This window comes from Arachis hypogaea, chromosome 11 (assembly GCF_003086295.3).
Source record: "Arachis hypogaea cultivar Tifrunner chromosome 11, arahy.Tifrunner.gnm2.J5K5, whole genome shotgun sequence".
In the NCBI taxonomy this organism is placed as follows: Eukaryota; Viridiplantae; Streptophyta; class Magnoliopsida; order Fabales; family Fabaceae; genus Arachis; species Arachis hypogaea.
The window spans coordinates 138,366,197-138,382,171 of NC_092046.1; the positions used below are offsets into that span (position 1 = coordinate 138,366,197).

Below are 15,975 nucleotides of genomic sequence, written 5' to 3' on the forward strand. Positions count from 1 at the left end.
TTTTAATTCAAATTAAATCATTTTAATTTTAAATTATATTTTAATTTTTTAAAATTAACAGTAAAAAGATATTCTTATTTTATTAGTTTTTTTTACCTTTTATTTTTGTTTTTATTATGATAGTTCAATATCATTTCAAAATAATATAGCCCAAAACAAAAATAATAAAATAAAAAAATTTTAATCCAAACAAATTTTAAATAAAAAATTATAAAATTATTTTTTTATTGCTATAGTTTTTAATTTTAACTCACTACAATTTTAAATAAAAAAATTAATTATAACTTAAAATGAATTTGAGACAAAAATAAACGTAAAATAAATTTTAGTGACCCAATATTAAAACATAACTGAATTTAGTTTAAAATAAAACAAAAACCAATAAAAAATTTGTTTCTCTCTCTTCGCATTTAAGAGCTTTTAAAATTAAATGCAAACTTTACTCCTTCTTTTATTCATGGAGTTTTAAAATTCCATTTATCTTTGGAGTACCTAATCGCGTCCCTAGATACACTAGGCATTACTTTTGAAGTACACCCAAAATTTAACAAATAAATTACTCTCTAAAAGCGCACTATTTGATACGAAAAGTGTACCCAAAGATATCAACATACGACTACGTTTTATAAGTGATTTCTATAATACCTAAGGCTACACTTTCTAAACGATGCCACAATTGTGTTTCCTTTTCTCTTATAAAAAGGCAACACGGAGAAAAGCGTAGCCTATTCTATAAATAAGCTATGCTTTTCAAATGTAGCTTAAAAAAATGTGGCTGAATGGATATTTTTCTTGTAGTCTCATCGCCGTCGCACGAAGGTCTGCGACTCCGTATTGAGCTCGTCGCGTTGAGGTCTCATTGTGCTCTCTCTCTCTCTCTGTGTTGAGGTCTCATCGTTCTCTCTCACTCTCTGTCCGAGCTCAACGTCCCTCTTCGAGCTCTCTCTCGCTCTCTTTGTTCGAGCTCAAATCCGTCGCCGTCACTTCTCATTCCTCCGCCGCCGCCACTTCCATTCCTCCATCGCCGCCGGCAAACACTGCATTATTGATTTTGTTAATTTTTGCTTATTCTGTGTTGCTGATTTTTTTGAAATAATGTTGCTAATTTCCTGAAATAATATTGTTGCTGGATTTTGATTTTATGATTTCGTGAGTTAATTTTATTAATGGTTAATTTATTGAATTTGTTGAATGCTGGAGTGATTCTGAATTTAATTTAATTTGAATTCTGAGTTTGGAATTAGATTCAATTTAGTTTTTGTTGCTGTTTAGTTTGGATTTAGAAGTCAGAACCATGTTGCTGATTAATGGATTAGAATCCCAAAAACTAAATATGATTATATGCTTTGGCTCTGTTATATTCAACAGATTTAAGAATTTGTAATTGAATTGAACTTTATTTTGTGTTACGAATGTATGATTCTTGATTAGAGGATTTTTACTGTTCAGTTCTTTTATGTGAGATGGAAATGATACTCTTATTAAAAGTTATTGATTACTTGATTATTAGAAGTTATTGTTGATTACTTGATTGAAACTTAGAAATTAATTAAAAAGATTTATTTTGTGAACTTTTAATGATAAATTATGGACATTTTGAAATTAGTTTAGAAATTATTAAATTTGAATAACTGAAATTATATATTGAATTTTTAATAATTTATTGTATATTTAAGTAAATCAGTTCAATCACGGTTCGATCCCAGTTGAACCATTGAACCTATCACTCGATCAGTTCAATAACCGGTTCGGTTCTTGCAATCTTGGAAAGTAGGTCAATACTCTTAAAAAGTTTGCAATGCGATGAGTGAATCCATGTTTATGGCTGCTGTGTTAAACCCTCCCAAAACCCCCTTTCAAACTCAACCTCACACCTGCTTTTCCGCCTCCCCCAACCTCCACCGCACTCACTTTTAAACCAAACAACAACTTCCCCACACTCTCCACCACCATACAACCACAAAAACATGCCGCTCTACTTGACACTCTTCTCAACAGCACACGCAAAAATCAAGTGCTCCAATCCATTAGAACCACCTCCCCCTTCAACTGCCTATCCGAAACAAATCTTCACCATACAGTTCCCGCCCTCACCTCCAAAACCAGGGAAAAGGTGCATATTTCCCTCTTTGATCCCTCTCCAATTTATCTACTCATTAATACAAATGAATGGAAGTCGAGATTTCTGGTAAAATTGCAACAGTAATATAAAAGCAGAAAACATTGACTAAAAAAATCATCTGAAAAATTAATGAATTTGCTTACTTGTGGTCTTATGGTACAGGTTAGAAACGTATGATAATGGAGAGTACCTTGTTCTAGTTACTATTGTTGATAGAGTCCTTGCCTCAATTCCCTTCAAGGGACAGGTTTTGTGTTCTTATTCTCTATCCTTGTTCTCTGTATGAACTGTTTACTTGGTTCATCATGGATCACACTCAATGTTCTTTATTCCCACTTGCAGGTGGTTAACCAGACAAGCTTGTGGTGGTTTGAGAGAACCCAACATATAACTGCTAATGCCGTTGTGTCCACTCCTGATCCTAATGTTATCATAGCAAAGAAATGTTCTATTTTTCTGTTGAGTTTGTTGGTGAGTATTTTATTAATTGGTATTTCGGATTGGTGCTTGCATACACATTTTATCAAATGATTTCAATGGTTATGAATTGGCATATATGTTTGGTATAGGTTGTGGAGGAGGAGTTAGTTTGCTAGAAATGATAGCTTGAAAAGTATGATAGAAATAGAATATATTTCCCCGGAACTAGGATAAAAGTAAACATTGCATCATTAAGTGCTCTAAGTTTATTCATGCTACCCAAATTTCAACATGCGATGCTCATTCTTTATTCATGTTGCCGTCAATATTATCAAAATATTTTCTTTACAAAAGTGTAGATTAGGATTCTAGAAACTATTTGTTGACACCTTATTATGGCTGGTTTGTAGCTAGAGGGTTTGTGACCAGAATGACTGATACTTCACTATGAACAGTCTATAATAAAGGCATTCGGAACTATTGTGGCAATGTCCTCCCGATGGTGAGGTCCCTATATTTTTTGTTTTGCATTCTTACAATTGTTTGTCTCTTTATTTTATAGGCTATAATGTTATATAACACATAATAAGTTCGGTAAAAAACCAAAAGCTGGTTGAAAATATATTCACGCCTAGAACCAAAGTTGCAGATCATGATGTTCCTGTACTTCCAGATGAGGTATTATTCCTTGTACTCTCATCTGCATCTATCTTTTCAATACAATTGAAGTTATAGTAGAGGACTAGATTTAGAGACCCAAGGAATGAATAGGCAGATCAAATAATGTTGCAAGAATAAGAAACAATAGGCAGATTCATCTTATTATGCTGTTTTTTCTTCTTCTTTTTTTAAGGCAGCGTCAATGTTTTTCTGGATAATATTATTTTCTTAAGAGCCTAGTTCATATCATACAGTACAATTGCTTCTTGATACTAGTGAGGATATGATTAATGATGGATAATATTTTTACTATTTTTTAAAAGTTTTCTTTTATCTAACCTTTTCAATTCTTTTTATAATCTGTTTCCCTTGCAGATTATAGAATGGGGATTAATGACAAGAGCTGATTATGAGGAAGTCAGCAGAAATGCTTTAAGTCTTTTGAATACCGTCAGGTAATTAAGCATTTTATCATGTCATTTATAAATTTGGTGAAATGAAAAAAGTAATGGCATGCCTTCTCAATGTATCCCGAGATAGTAACGACACACTCTCAATGTATGTGTTATCTGTTATTTGGATTAAAGAGATGAATAGATGGTGTAGACTTATTCTTCAGATTTGTCGGTCTGTTGCACTGGATCACTTCTAGTTCAATGAAAATCTCGAACTTGTCCATGTATTCTTTTCAATAATGCCTTACTGGAACAAAAGTATAAATAGCATTTCTCTATGATGAATGGAAAGCTTATCGTTATTATTGCTATGATGCAATTTGACTTTTGACATTGGCTTGCTTTGATGAAATTTGAATTTCCAGTGGCTTCATAACATAGCCTTATATTGGTTGACACAAAGTATGAATTTGGGTTGCTTTGATGAAATTTGAATTTCCAGTGGCTTCAGAACATAGCCTTATATTGGTTGACACAAAGTATGAATTTGGGAAGGCAGAAGATGGTTCAATTATGTTGATTGATAAAGTTCATTGGAATCCCTGATGCTTATTAGATTCTAAAATGCACTCCACACAATTTATGAATATAGAATAGAGTTTCGTTTTAGAAGATATTGGGTTGCCAATTCTTATCTTGAGCGCTTTCAAAATGGTTTGGAGTCTGAAAATGTTGATAATGTGCTATATCTGTATCAATAACTTTATTTCCTATGTAGAGTGCATTATATTTTATTTTTTGCTTAAAGATTTAGGGATATGTTAGCTTATTCGGAATAAAATAACATATCCCTAAACCTTTAAGCAAAAAAAAAAATATAATGCACTCTACATAGGAAATAAAGTTACTGATATATATAGAGCACTTTATCAACATTTTCTGGCTCTAAACCATTTTGAAAGTGCTCAAGATAAGAATTGGCAATCCTCTACTTGAATCAGGAATGTGCACCTGCAATTTTCAAAAACTAAACTTTATTCTATATTCTTAAATTGTGCAGAGTACATTTCAGAATCTGTTCCGAGGGTTATCTGAAACTGTAGGTCGATCTCGGATGAGATCTTCTGTACTGGTTGGAGATGACGTGTCCAGCAGGTGGGTGGCGGCCGGAGCTGTCGTGTCCGACTTGTGAGACTGGCTGCACTGCTGATCCTTCATTACCGGAGGGTGGGGGGTACCTGCAAGGGACTCCGATGCTTAAGTTAGCAAGGGTATTAGCAGGTTTTTTGTAGAATCAGAGTATAAGTTATACCTGGGTGCTCCAGTGTATTTATAATGGTGTGGAGTGACCTTTTTAGATAAGATAAGTTAGTTATCTTATCTTATCTTATCTTATCTTTGAGTGAGGTCATCTTATCTTTAAGGGAACCGTCCTTATCTTTGTAGGCTCGGGCTGCCTTTGGGTTTGGGTCGTGTTCCTCTATTTGGGCCCTTTATTGGGCTTTCTTGGCAATTTGGCGGAGCTCTTTGAGAAGAGGTCGGATAGTCTGACCTGAAGAGGTCGGTCGTCTTGTTGCTAAACATCCCGGGTCGGACAGCTCGACCCAGGGTATGAACAGTGCCCCTGCTCGAGCTCGGTCTTTCTTTTGAGGTCGAGTCTTGGTTTTAGGACTTCGATCCTTCTCTGGTGAAGTCAAACTTGAGCATTTTGTCGACTTCTTCTTTGTAGAGTTCTCCTTTGAATGCGGAACGTTTTCTTTTGAATTTTTATTCTTTTGAAAACGCGAGTCACCTTGCTTTGGGAATGCGCGAGGGTTAATAACCTCATTAATTCTTTTTAATGCTCCGTTTCTTCGTTCATTTTGAACTTTTCACAAAAACGGTTTCTCTTCTCTATTTCTTTGCTGTAACTTCCTCCTTTTCTTTCTCACTTTCTGTTTTCGTCTGAAATTTGTATTTTCGCGTTTCTCCCTGTGACGTCGCTTGGTGATTGTTGGTGCTTTCTTTGTTCTAAAAGGCGATTCCGAATTCTATCTTTCCATCCTCGATTTCCTTCGAAGCTTTCTCCTTTTTCCAGGTTGGTTCTTCTTTTGCTTTTTTATTTCTTTTGCTTTGCCTTCGGTTCTTGGTAAAGTTTTGGTTTTGCTTGAATGCATGTTTGGAAAGCTTGAACCTTTTTGCGTCGTCGTGCTCGATTGTCGCTGTGCTGCATGTTTTTCTGGTTTTTATGAACCTGTTTACTTTACCCAAAAGGTTGCTCCTTTTGATTGTTGATGATTTTACTGATGAACCTTTGTAGAAAGTAACGATTTTTTCTAGTGGCTCGTTTTGATTTTCTTCGTGTCGTTTGTTTGTTTGGGTGTTTATTTTTTGAAAAAGGTGGCGTCTTTGATGACTTCTTCTTGATACTTTCGTTGCTTGGTAGTTCCGTCTGCGACTGTGAATTTGGGAGGTGTTCATACCCTGGGTCGAGCTGTCCGACCCGGGATGTTCTACCGACAGGACGACCGACCTCTTCAGGTCAGGACAATTCGACCTCTTCTCAAAGAGATCGGCCAAATCACCAGGAAAGCCCAAAAAAGGGTCCAAATGGAAGAACACGACCCAAATCCAAAGGCAGCCCAAGCCTATAGAGATAAGGGCGGTTCCCTTGAAGATAAGATGACCTCACTCAAAGATAAGATAAGATAAGATAAGATAACTAACTTATCTTATCTAAGAAGGTCACTCTACACCATTATAAATACACTAGAGCACCCAGGTATAACTCATACTCTGATTCTACTAAAAAACCTGCTTAATACCCTTGCTAACTTAAGCATCGGAGTCCCTTGCAGGTACCACCACCCTCCGGTGACAAAGGATCAGCAGCACAGCCAGTCCAACAAGTCAGACACGACCGCTCCGGCCGCCACCCACCAGCCGGACACATCATCTCCGACCAGTACAGAAGATCTCGTCTGAGATCGACCTACAGTTTCAGGTAACCCTCGGAACATTGGCGCCGTTGCCGGGGAACCTGGAAGTCATCCCATCACCATGGCGGATGACCATGACAACGACCATGATTCGGACCTAGAAGATAGAACGCCGCATAAGAAGTCGGCCCAAAAAACCAAAACGTTATAAAAAGTGATCCCTAAACAGAGACCTAACAAAAGTCCAAACAAAACGGATCACTAGAAATAACTTTAGGCCGAAGTAAGGAAGTCGACATACAAGTTGGACCCAAATCAAGCCGCAAGTATGAAAATACAAAGGCAATCCAAAGAGGTCGAATAATAAGGCTCCAACACTCCCAAAAAACCTAAAAGGTACCATACAGATGCAGACAAACGTGTCATAAAAAGCACAAAATATAATAATAACAAACTCAAGAGGCTACCAAAATCAGTCCCAAGAGCTTGAAAACTACTTTGTTTTTCAAAATAAAGTTGCTAAACAAGCAACTAAGAAAGTAGCAAAAAATCAGAACCACCATTTACAAAATATAAAAAGTTCAAAAGCCCACAAGCCGGGCTATCTACACAAAAATCTATAATAAATCATTGAGGATCCGAAGACTTCTCAGTAGCATCAACACGGGGTGAAGGAGGACGAGTCTGAAGAGGCACCGCATCCACTGTCCCATCATCCTGGTTCAAGATTTGACAATCAGGTTCTGACTCGGGATGACCAACCTCAGTTGAAGTAGCTGAAGAAGTTGGCACAACAAAGGCTTTGATGGTAGGCACTGAAGGAGGGTTGACATCATCATCATCATCAAGGTCATCAGGGACAATCTTACCGTCCTTCACAACGTTGTCCAAACTGAAGAGAGTAAGGTCAAGCTCGGGTGCAAGAACCAGAACCTGCTCCTTCAGGTTCTCATAAGCAGCAGTTATGCTGCCTACAAGGTGACCCTGGAGTTTGGCATAATCAGCCCGGGCAGACTCCAAATCATCCCTGAGACGCATCATCTCTTTATAGGTCGTGACATAACTCTCCTTGTGCCTCAACGCTGTGTCTTCAGCCAACTTCACAAAAGCCGCCAAGGCAACAAAACTAGCCTTTTCACCCTGCAACTCTTTCTCTAACTTGGTCACCTTCACCTCGAGCTCCTCCTTCAAACCCTTCATCTGATCGAACTCCAACTTGGCCTCCTCCATAAAGGCCTTTGTAGCATGAAGGGGAAGATCTTGGGCAGTCCGATATAAGGCCACCCCCATGTGTGCCATCTTGATGCTGCTTCGAGTAATAAAATCCAGATGGCGAAGAAGAGAAACATCATCAGTAGGAAGGGTACCATGAGGACCGATTTGCTGGTCCAAAAACTCGACAGCATCGAAGTCAGGGGCATCAAGGTTAAAGAGCTTAGCTGTTTTTTGCTTTTTCGGTGGAGGAGCGCCAGAGGTAGCGACAGAAGCCTGTGGAGGATCAACCAAACGAACCCGAGGAGTAGGGATCATCCTCCTCGGTCCAGGAGAGCTCGGTATGGATGGCTTCGATTGAACCTGAGAGGACCCCTCCCCGGCCATCTTGGCCGAGATGTTCTGAGCTGCAGTAGCTTTCCTTGCCTTCTTAAAGGCCTTCATAGATTCATTATTTTTCACCATCTCTGGAAAAAACACAAATATTATTACAAATTAAGAGAAAAAGAAATAAACTCGACAAAATAAGCAAAAAACAAAAGAGAAATCAACCACTACCCAGCTCTGCTCGGAGGAGAGAGGGATTTCCTAAGAATTTCTTCGTATCAAGATGGGGAGGCTGCCCCCAGTTTTCTTCCAGCACAGTCACAAAGGCCTGCTCAGCCTCATCTAACATCTCCCACGTATATTTAGACACCACTACATTCTTTTGCCATTCCAAAAGAAAGGCAGGCTCGTCATTCTCATCCAGAAAAAAGGGGTCGAGCTCCTTCAACAGTTCGGACCCTGAAAAAGTAATTCTTAAAGTCGCGAAAAGATTCATCAAACATGGAAAAAACCTTCTTTCCCTGGGAAGCTCTAAAGAAACCCAGGCGGCCTTCTTCTTAACCACCCCAGGCTTTGTCAAAACAAAGAGATAAAAGAAGAGGGATTGCGAAGCAGGGATACCTAGTTCGTGACACAACAACTGAAAATTTTTTATAAAACCCCAGGAGTTGGGGTGAAGCTGGGATGGAGCTACATTACAAAACCACAATAGGTTGGTCTCAAAGGGGGTAAAAGGAAGAGTAATATTCATTTGACTAAAAAGAAGTCGTATGCATAGAAAAAGGGACGTTCTCCAACAATTCGGGTAGAGAAACAAACCCTTTCTTCAGAATTGGGATATACAAGCTCATAATTCTTTTTATCACTACCATTACTACAAATCCTATGAAATTTCCTAAGCTGCTGACAAAACTCGGAGTCAACCAACGAAACACACAGAAGAACCATAGAATCCACCCAATCAGCCATGCCCTCAGGGACTTGGGAAGATGTCTCAACAATATTTTTGCGAGAAGACATGAGGTCAACTAATCCTACAGTAAGAAAGAAGAAAATAGATTACTAACCAAAATATCTCGGGCAAAGTCAAAATCAACTCATAGCAGAGCATGACTCAATCATACAAACAAATAAAAGGAAAACCCCAAGAAAAGGTCCAGGGGCATCCTTTGGAGGAAGTAACAAAGTAAAGACTCAGAAAAATTTACAAAACTAACATCCCAACAAAACTCTCAGCAAAGAAAAACCCTTTTTCAAAAGGCAACATCCCGAGAAAAAAGAGATAAAGTCAAAACAAAGTAAAAAAGGAGCAACAAAAATAGCAGCTCAATCAGAAAGCAAACAACAAAACACGCCAAGCGAAGGACATCAAAGACGCAACATTTTTTCAAAAGAATCAAATGAAGCCATTACCCCGGAAAGCTACAAAATCAAATAAAAAGGCAGCAAAACATGCAAAGCCCTAAAAAACCTCAATCATCATGAGAAATGCCAGAAACATGCATCATAGCAAACAATTGAGCATAACAACGCGAAAAGATTCAAACTTTCCAGCATGCATTCAGACGAAAAATCAAAGCTTTACCAAAGAACCGAAGGCAAAGCGACGAAAGAAGTAAAGAAGCAGAAAGTAGAACCAACCTGGAAAAAGAAGAAAGCTTCAAAGAAGTTGAAAACAGAAGATAGAATCTGGAATCACCTTTTAGAACAAAGAAAGCACCAACAACGTCGCAAAGGAAACGCGAAACAAGAAGACAGAGAGAAAAAGGAGGGGAAGTTACAGAGAAAAGGAAAACCGTTTTTTGTGTAAAATTCAAAATAAAAGGGTCAAGAGAAAGGGAGCATTAAAAACCAATTAATGAGGGTATTAAACCCTCGCACATTCCCAAGGCTAGAGCGCTAATGCAAAAGCGCGCATTTTTAAAAAAACGAAAAGGAAAAACATTCCACATTCAAAAAAGAAGAAGACTCTACAAAGAAGAAGTCGACAAAATGCTCGAGTTTGGCTTCACCAGAGAAGGATCAAAGTCCTAAAACTAAGACTCGACCTCCAAAAAGAAAGAATGAGCTCGAGCAGGGGCACTGTTCATACCCTGGGTCGAGCTGTCCGACCCGGGATGTTCTACCGACAAGACGACCGACCTCTTCAGGTCAGGACAATCTAACTTCTTCTCAAAGAGATCGGCCAAATCACCAGGAAAGCCCAAAAAGGGTCCAAATGGAGGACCACGACCCAAATCCAAAGGCAGCCCAAGCCTATAGAGATAAGGGCGGTTCCCTTGAAGATAAGATGACCTCACTCAAAGATAAGATAAGATAAGATAACTAACTTATCTTATCTAAGAAGGTCACTCTACACCATTATAAATACACTGGAGCACCCAGGTATAACTCATACTCTGATTCTACTAAAAAACTTGCTTAATACCCTTGCTAACTTAAGCATCGGAGTCCCTTGCAGGTACCACCACTCTCTAGTGACAAAGGATCAGCAGTGCAGCCAGTCCAACAAGTCGGACACGACCGCTCTGGCCGCCACCCACCAGCCAGACACGTCATCTCTGACCAGTACAGAAGATCTCGTCCGAGGTCGACCTACAGTTTCAGGTAACCCTCGGAACAGGAGGTAGTTATTTTGATGACTTTATTTGATTTGTAGCTCGTGGCTTTCTTTTCAGAGTGTTATCTTCCTGTTAGGATGTGTAGATATGTAGACTTGTAGGTTTTCCTGAGTCTTTGTTCCATAACTTGCCTCCAAAGGATGCCCCTGGATCTTTAGTGTGGGTCCTGGGGTTTCCTTTTGTTGCTTGTATTGCCTTGTGTCATGCTTGTCTGATCTGTTCTGATTTCGTCTGAGATGTTTTTTTAGTAATCCATTTTCTTTTCTTGTTTGTAGGACTAGTTACCTCATGTCTTCTCGTAAAAATATTGTCGAGACATCCTCCCAAGTCCCTGATGGCATGGCCGACTGGGTGGATCCTATGGTTCTTCTGTGTATTTCGCTGGTTGATTCTGAATTTTGTGAGCAGCTTAGGAAGTTTCACAGGGTTTGTAGTAATAGTAGTGATGAAAAGAATTATGAGCTTGTATCTCCTACTTCTGAAGAGAGAGTTTGCTTTTCTACTCGGGTCGTTGGAGACCGTCCCCTTTTCTATGCGTATGACTTCTTTTTTAGTCAGATGAATATTACTCTTCATTTCACTCCTTTTGAGACCAACCTGTTATGGTCTTGTAATGTAGCTCCATCCCAACTCCACCCCAACTCCTGGGGCTTTATAAAGATCTTTCAATTGCTGTGTCGTGAGCTAGGTGTCCATCCTTCCCAATCCCTCTTCTTTTACCTTTTTGTTTTAACAAAACCTGGGGTGGTTAAGAAGAAGGCCGCCTGGGTTTCTTTCCGAGCTTCTCAGGGAAAGAAAGTTTTTTCCATGTACAACGAATCTTTCTGTGATTTTAAGAACTACTTTTTCAAGGTCCGAGCTATTGAAGGAGCTCAGCCCTTTTTTCTGGATGAGAATGATGAACCTACCTTTCTTTTAGAGTGGCAAAAGAATGTTGTTGTGTCGAGGTATTCGTGGGAGATTTGGATGAGGTCGAGCAGGCCTTTGTGAGTGTATTGAGGAGAATTGGGGGCAACCTCCTTATCTTGACACTAAGAGGTTTCTAGGGGACCCCTCGCTTCTCCGAACCAAGCTGGGTAGTGGTCGACTTCTTTCTTCTATCTGTTTTTACTTCTTTTCTAATTTGTCTTCTTTTCTGATTTGTAACTTGGCTTTGTTGGTCTTCTGTTTGTTTCAGAGATGGCCAAGACTTCAATTCCATGAAGGCCTTTAAGAAGGCCAAGAAGGCTACCGCAGCTCAGCTTGCTTCGTCCAAGGCTGCTGGCGAGGGATCTTCCCAGGTTCTTCCTAAGAAACCGGTCTCAGTTGCTTCAGGGCCGGGAAGAATAATCCCTACCCCTCCAACTCGTTTAGTTGATCCTCCTCAGTCTTCTGCTGCTAACTCTTCTCTTACCGGCGCTCCTCCTCCAAAAAAGCAAAAAACAGCCGAGCCTTTTAACCTTGATGCCCCTGATTTCGATGCTGTCGAGTTTGTGGACCAGCAAATCGGTCCTTATGGTATCGTCCTTACTGACGATGTAACTCTTCTTCGCCATCTGGATTTTATTACTCGAAGCAAAATCAAGATGGCACACATGGGGGCGGCCTTATATCAGACTGCCCAATATCTTCCCCTTCATGCTACAAAGGCCTTTATGGAGGAGGCCAAGTTGGAGTTCGATCGGATGAAGGGTTTGAAGGAGGAGCTCGAGGTGAAGGTGACCAAGCTAGAGAAGGAGTTGGAGGGTGAGAAGACTAGTTCTGTTGCCTTGGCGGCTCTGTGAAGTTGGCTGAAGACACGGCGTTGAGGCACAAGGAGAGTTATGTCACGACCTATAGAGAAATGATGCGTCTCAGGGATGATCTGGAGTCTGCCCGAGCTGATTATGCTGAGCTCTAGGGTCACCTTGTAGGCAGCGTAAATGCTGCTTATGAAAACCTGAAGGAGCAGGTTCGGGTTCTTACACCCGAGCTCGACCTTACTCTCTTCAGCTTGGACAATGTTGTGAAGGACGATAAGATTGTCCCTGATGACCCTGATGATGATGACCCTGATTGCCAAATCTTGAACTGGGATGGTGGGACAGTGGATGCGGTGCCTCTTCAGACTCGCCCTCCTTCACCCCGTGTTGATGCTGCTGAGAAGCCTTCAGATCCTCAATGATTATTCTGGATGTTTGTGTAAATAGCCCGGCTTGTGGTTTTGAACCTTTTATATTTTGTAATTGGTAGCTCTGACTTTTTGATACTCTCTTAGTTGCTTGTTTAGCAACTTTATTTTGAAAAACAAAGTGGTTTCTCAAGCTCTTGGGGCTGACTTTTGATAGCCTCTTGAGTTTGTTATTATTATAACTTGTGCTTTTTCATAACATGTTTGTCTGCATCTGTCTGCGTCTGTTTGGGAGTGTTGGAGTCTTATTGTCCGACCTCTTTAGATTGCCTTTGTATTTTCATACTTGTGGCTCGATTCTTTTGGGGTTGTGGATGTTTGAGTCCAACTTGTATGTCGACTTCCTCACTTCGGCCTGAAGTTATTTCTAGTAATCCGTTTTGTGTGGACCTTTGTTAGGTCTCTGTTAGGAATTTCTTTTTATAACTTTATGTTCTGGGCCGACTTCATCATGTCGGGCCTTTCTAAGTTATTTTAGTATTCCTTTTTTTTGGACCTTGTTCAGGTCTCTTTCAGGGATTACTTTTATAACTTTATGTTCTGGGCGACTTCATCCGGTCGGGCCCTTCTTAGTTATTTTAGTAATCCTCTTTTTTGGACCTTGTTCAGGTCTCTTTCAGGGATTACTTTTATAACTTTATGTTCTGGGCCGACTTCATCCGGTCGGGCCCTTCTAAGTTATTTTAGTAATCCTCTTTTTTGGACCTTGTTCAGGTCTTTTTCAGGGATTATTTTATAACTTTATGTTCTGGGCCGACTTCATCCGGTCGGGCCCTTCAAAATTATTTTAGTAATCCTCTTTTTTGGACCTTGTTCAGGTCTCTTTCAGGGATTACTTTTATAACTTTATGTTCTGGGCCGACTTCATCCGGTCGGGCCCTTCTAAGTTATTTTAGTAATCCTCTTTTTTGGACCTTGTTCTGGGCCGACTTCATCCAGTCGGGCCCTTCTAAGTTATTTTAGTAATCCTCTTTTTTGGACCTTGTTCATGTCTCTTTCAGGGATTACTTTTATAACTTTATGTTCTGGGCCGACTTCAACAGGTCGGCCCTTCTAAGTTATTTTAGTAATCCTCTTTTATAGGGCTGGCCAGACCTCTTTCCAGGGATTTACTTTTTATAACTTTGGTTATTGTGACTGGTCCGACTTCTTTTACGTCGGCCAGTCTTTAAGTTATTTTTTAGCAATCCATTTTATTAAGACCTCGTCAGGTCCTTTCTATGGATCACTTTCGATAACTTGCATTATTCTGTTTTCATCTTTGCTGATTTTGTAGAAATTGGGTTTAACCCCCGTTTGGTCGACCTTTTGATGAATTTGGTTTTCATCTTTGTTGGTCTTTATCGTGATCGTGCAGTGAATTTGATTTTCACTTTCTACCGATCTGTAGCTTTATAATCGGGCGATGAATTTTTAGCATTTCAGTTTAATGCGTCTTGAGAATTTGTAGAAAATCTAAACAATTTTTATTCAAAAGAAAATGCAGATATATACATGTGGGAGTTTTTTTCTAAGTCGGGCAATTTGTAGGTCTTGGCTTGGCACCTCATTAAAAAACCTTTTCAGGAAAAAGAGTGCGCCTTATCCTAAGATCCTTTATCACCCCTAACTATAATACCTTCTTAGGTTGCAGGCGTGCCATGACCTAGGGAGCTCTCGCCCTTCGAGTTTGGACAGTCTGTAGTAGCCCTTTCCAAGTACTTCTATGACTCGGTAGGGTCCATTCCAATTTGTTGCCAGCTTTCCTTCTCCAGGTCGAGTTGTTCCGATATCATTTCGGATTAGGATGAGGTCGTTCTCGGCAAAACTTTGCGGTACTACCTTTTGATTGTATCTCGAAGCCATTCGACGTTTCAATGCCTCTTCCCTGATCCGAGCTCTTTCTTGGATTTCTGGAAGTAGGTCGAGTTCTTTCCTTTGAAGTTGGGAGTTGGCTTCTTCATTATAGTGGATTACTCTGGGCGACCCTTCTTCAATCTCCACTGGGATCATTGCCTCCATTCCATACGCTAATCGGAAGGGTGATTCCTTTGTGGTAGAATGTGGCGTTGTTTGGTATGCGCATAGGACTTGTGGGAGCTCTTCCACCCAGGCTCCCTTTGCGTCCTGTAATATCCATTTTAGCGCAGCCAATATGACTTTGTTGGCAGCTTCAGCTTGTCCATTGGCTTGGGGATGTTCTACGGAAGTGAATTGGTGTTTTATGTTTAAGTCGGCCACTAACTTTCTGAAGCCTGCATCTGTGAATTGGGTACCATTGTCTGTGGTGATGGAGTATGGAACCCGAACCTTGTGATAATATTTCTATATAGGAATTTTTGACTTCTTTGAGCAGTGGCTTTACTAGAGGTTCTGCCTCGATCCATTTTGTGAAGTAGTCTACCCCTACTATGAGGAATTTGACTTGTCCTGATCCCTGAGGGAAAGGTCCGAGAAGGTCGAGTCCCCATTTTGTGAATGGCCAAGGTGAGGTTACGCTGATGAGCTCCTCTGGCGGGGCGATGTGAAAGCTGGCATGTTTCTGACTTGGTGGACACGTCTTTACGAACTCTGTGGCTTCTTTTTGTAGAGTTGGCCAATAAAATCTGGCTCGGAGTACTTTTTTGGTAAGTGTCTGTGCTCCGAGATGATTGCCACAGATGCCACTGTGTACTTCTTCTAAAACTTCCTTTGTGTTGGAAGTCGGTACACATTTTAACAATGGTATTGAAATTCCTCTTTTGTATAGAGTATTGTTTATGATAGTGTAGTACTGTGCCTCCCTTTTAACCTCTTTGCCTCCTTTTCATCTGTGGGGAGTGTTTCTGTTTTGAGGTAGTTAATTATGGGAGTCATCCATCCTTGATCCAGACCTGTTATGGCTAGGACTTTTTCTTCATCCGAGATTGACGGGTTCTGCAGCATTTCTTGGATAAGGCTTCTATTGTTGCCCCCTGGTTTGGTGCTGGCTAGTTTTGAGAGTGCATCAGCTCTGGCGTTCTGTTCTCGGGGTATGTGGTGGACCTCGTATTCCCCGAGTTGTGCGAGCTGTTCCCTGGTTTTGTCCAAGTACTTTTTCATGGTGGGATCCTTGGCTTGGTAGCTCCCTGCTATTTGTGAAGTGACTACTTGTGAATCGCTGAAGATGATAAGCTTTTGAGCTCCAACCTCC

General features: G+C 40.2%; 2 pseudogenes; one reads left to right on the forward strand and one right to left on the reverse strand.

Annotated features, from left to right (window-relative positions):
- The window catches only part of LOC112721974 (phosphoribosylaminoimidazole-succinocarboxamide synthase, chloroplastic-like), a 63,582-nt pseudogene that overhangs the window by 42,282 nt on the left and 5,325 nt on the right, over positions 1-15,975 (reverse strand).
- On the forward strand, positions 1,967-4,358 carry LOC140176440 (phosphoribosylaminoimidazole-succinocarboxamide synthase, chloroplastic-like; annotated as a pseudogene).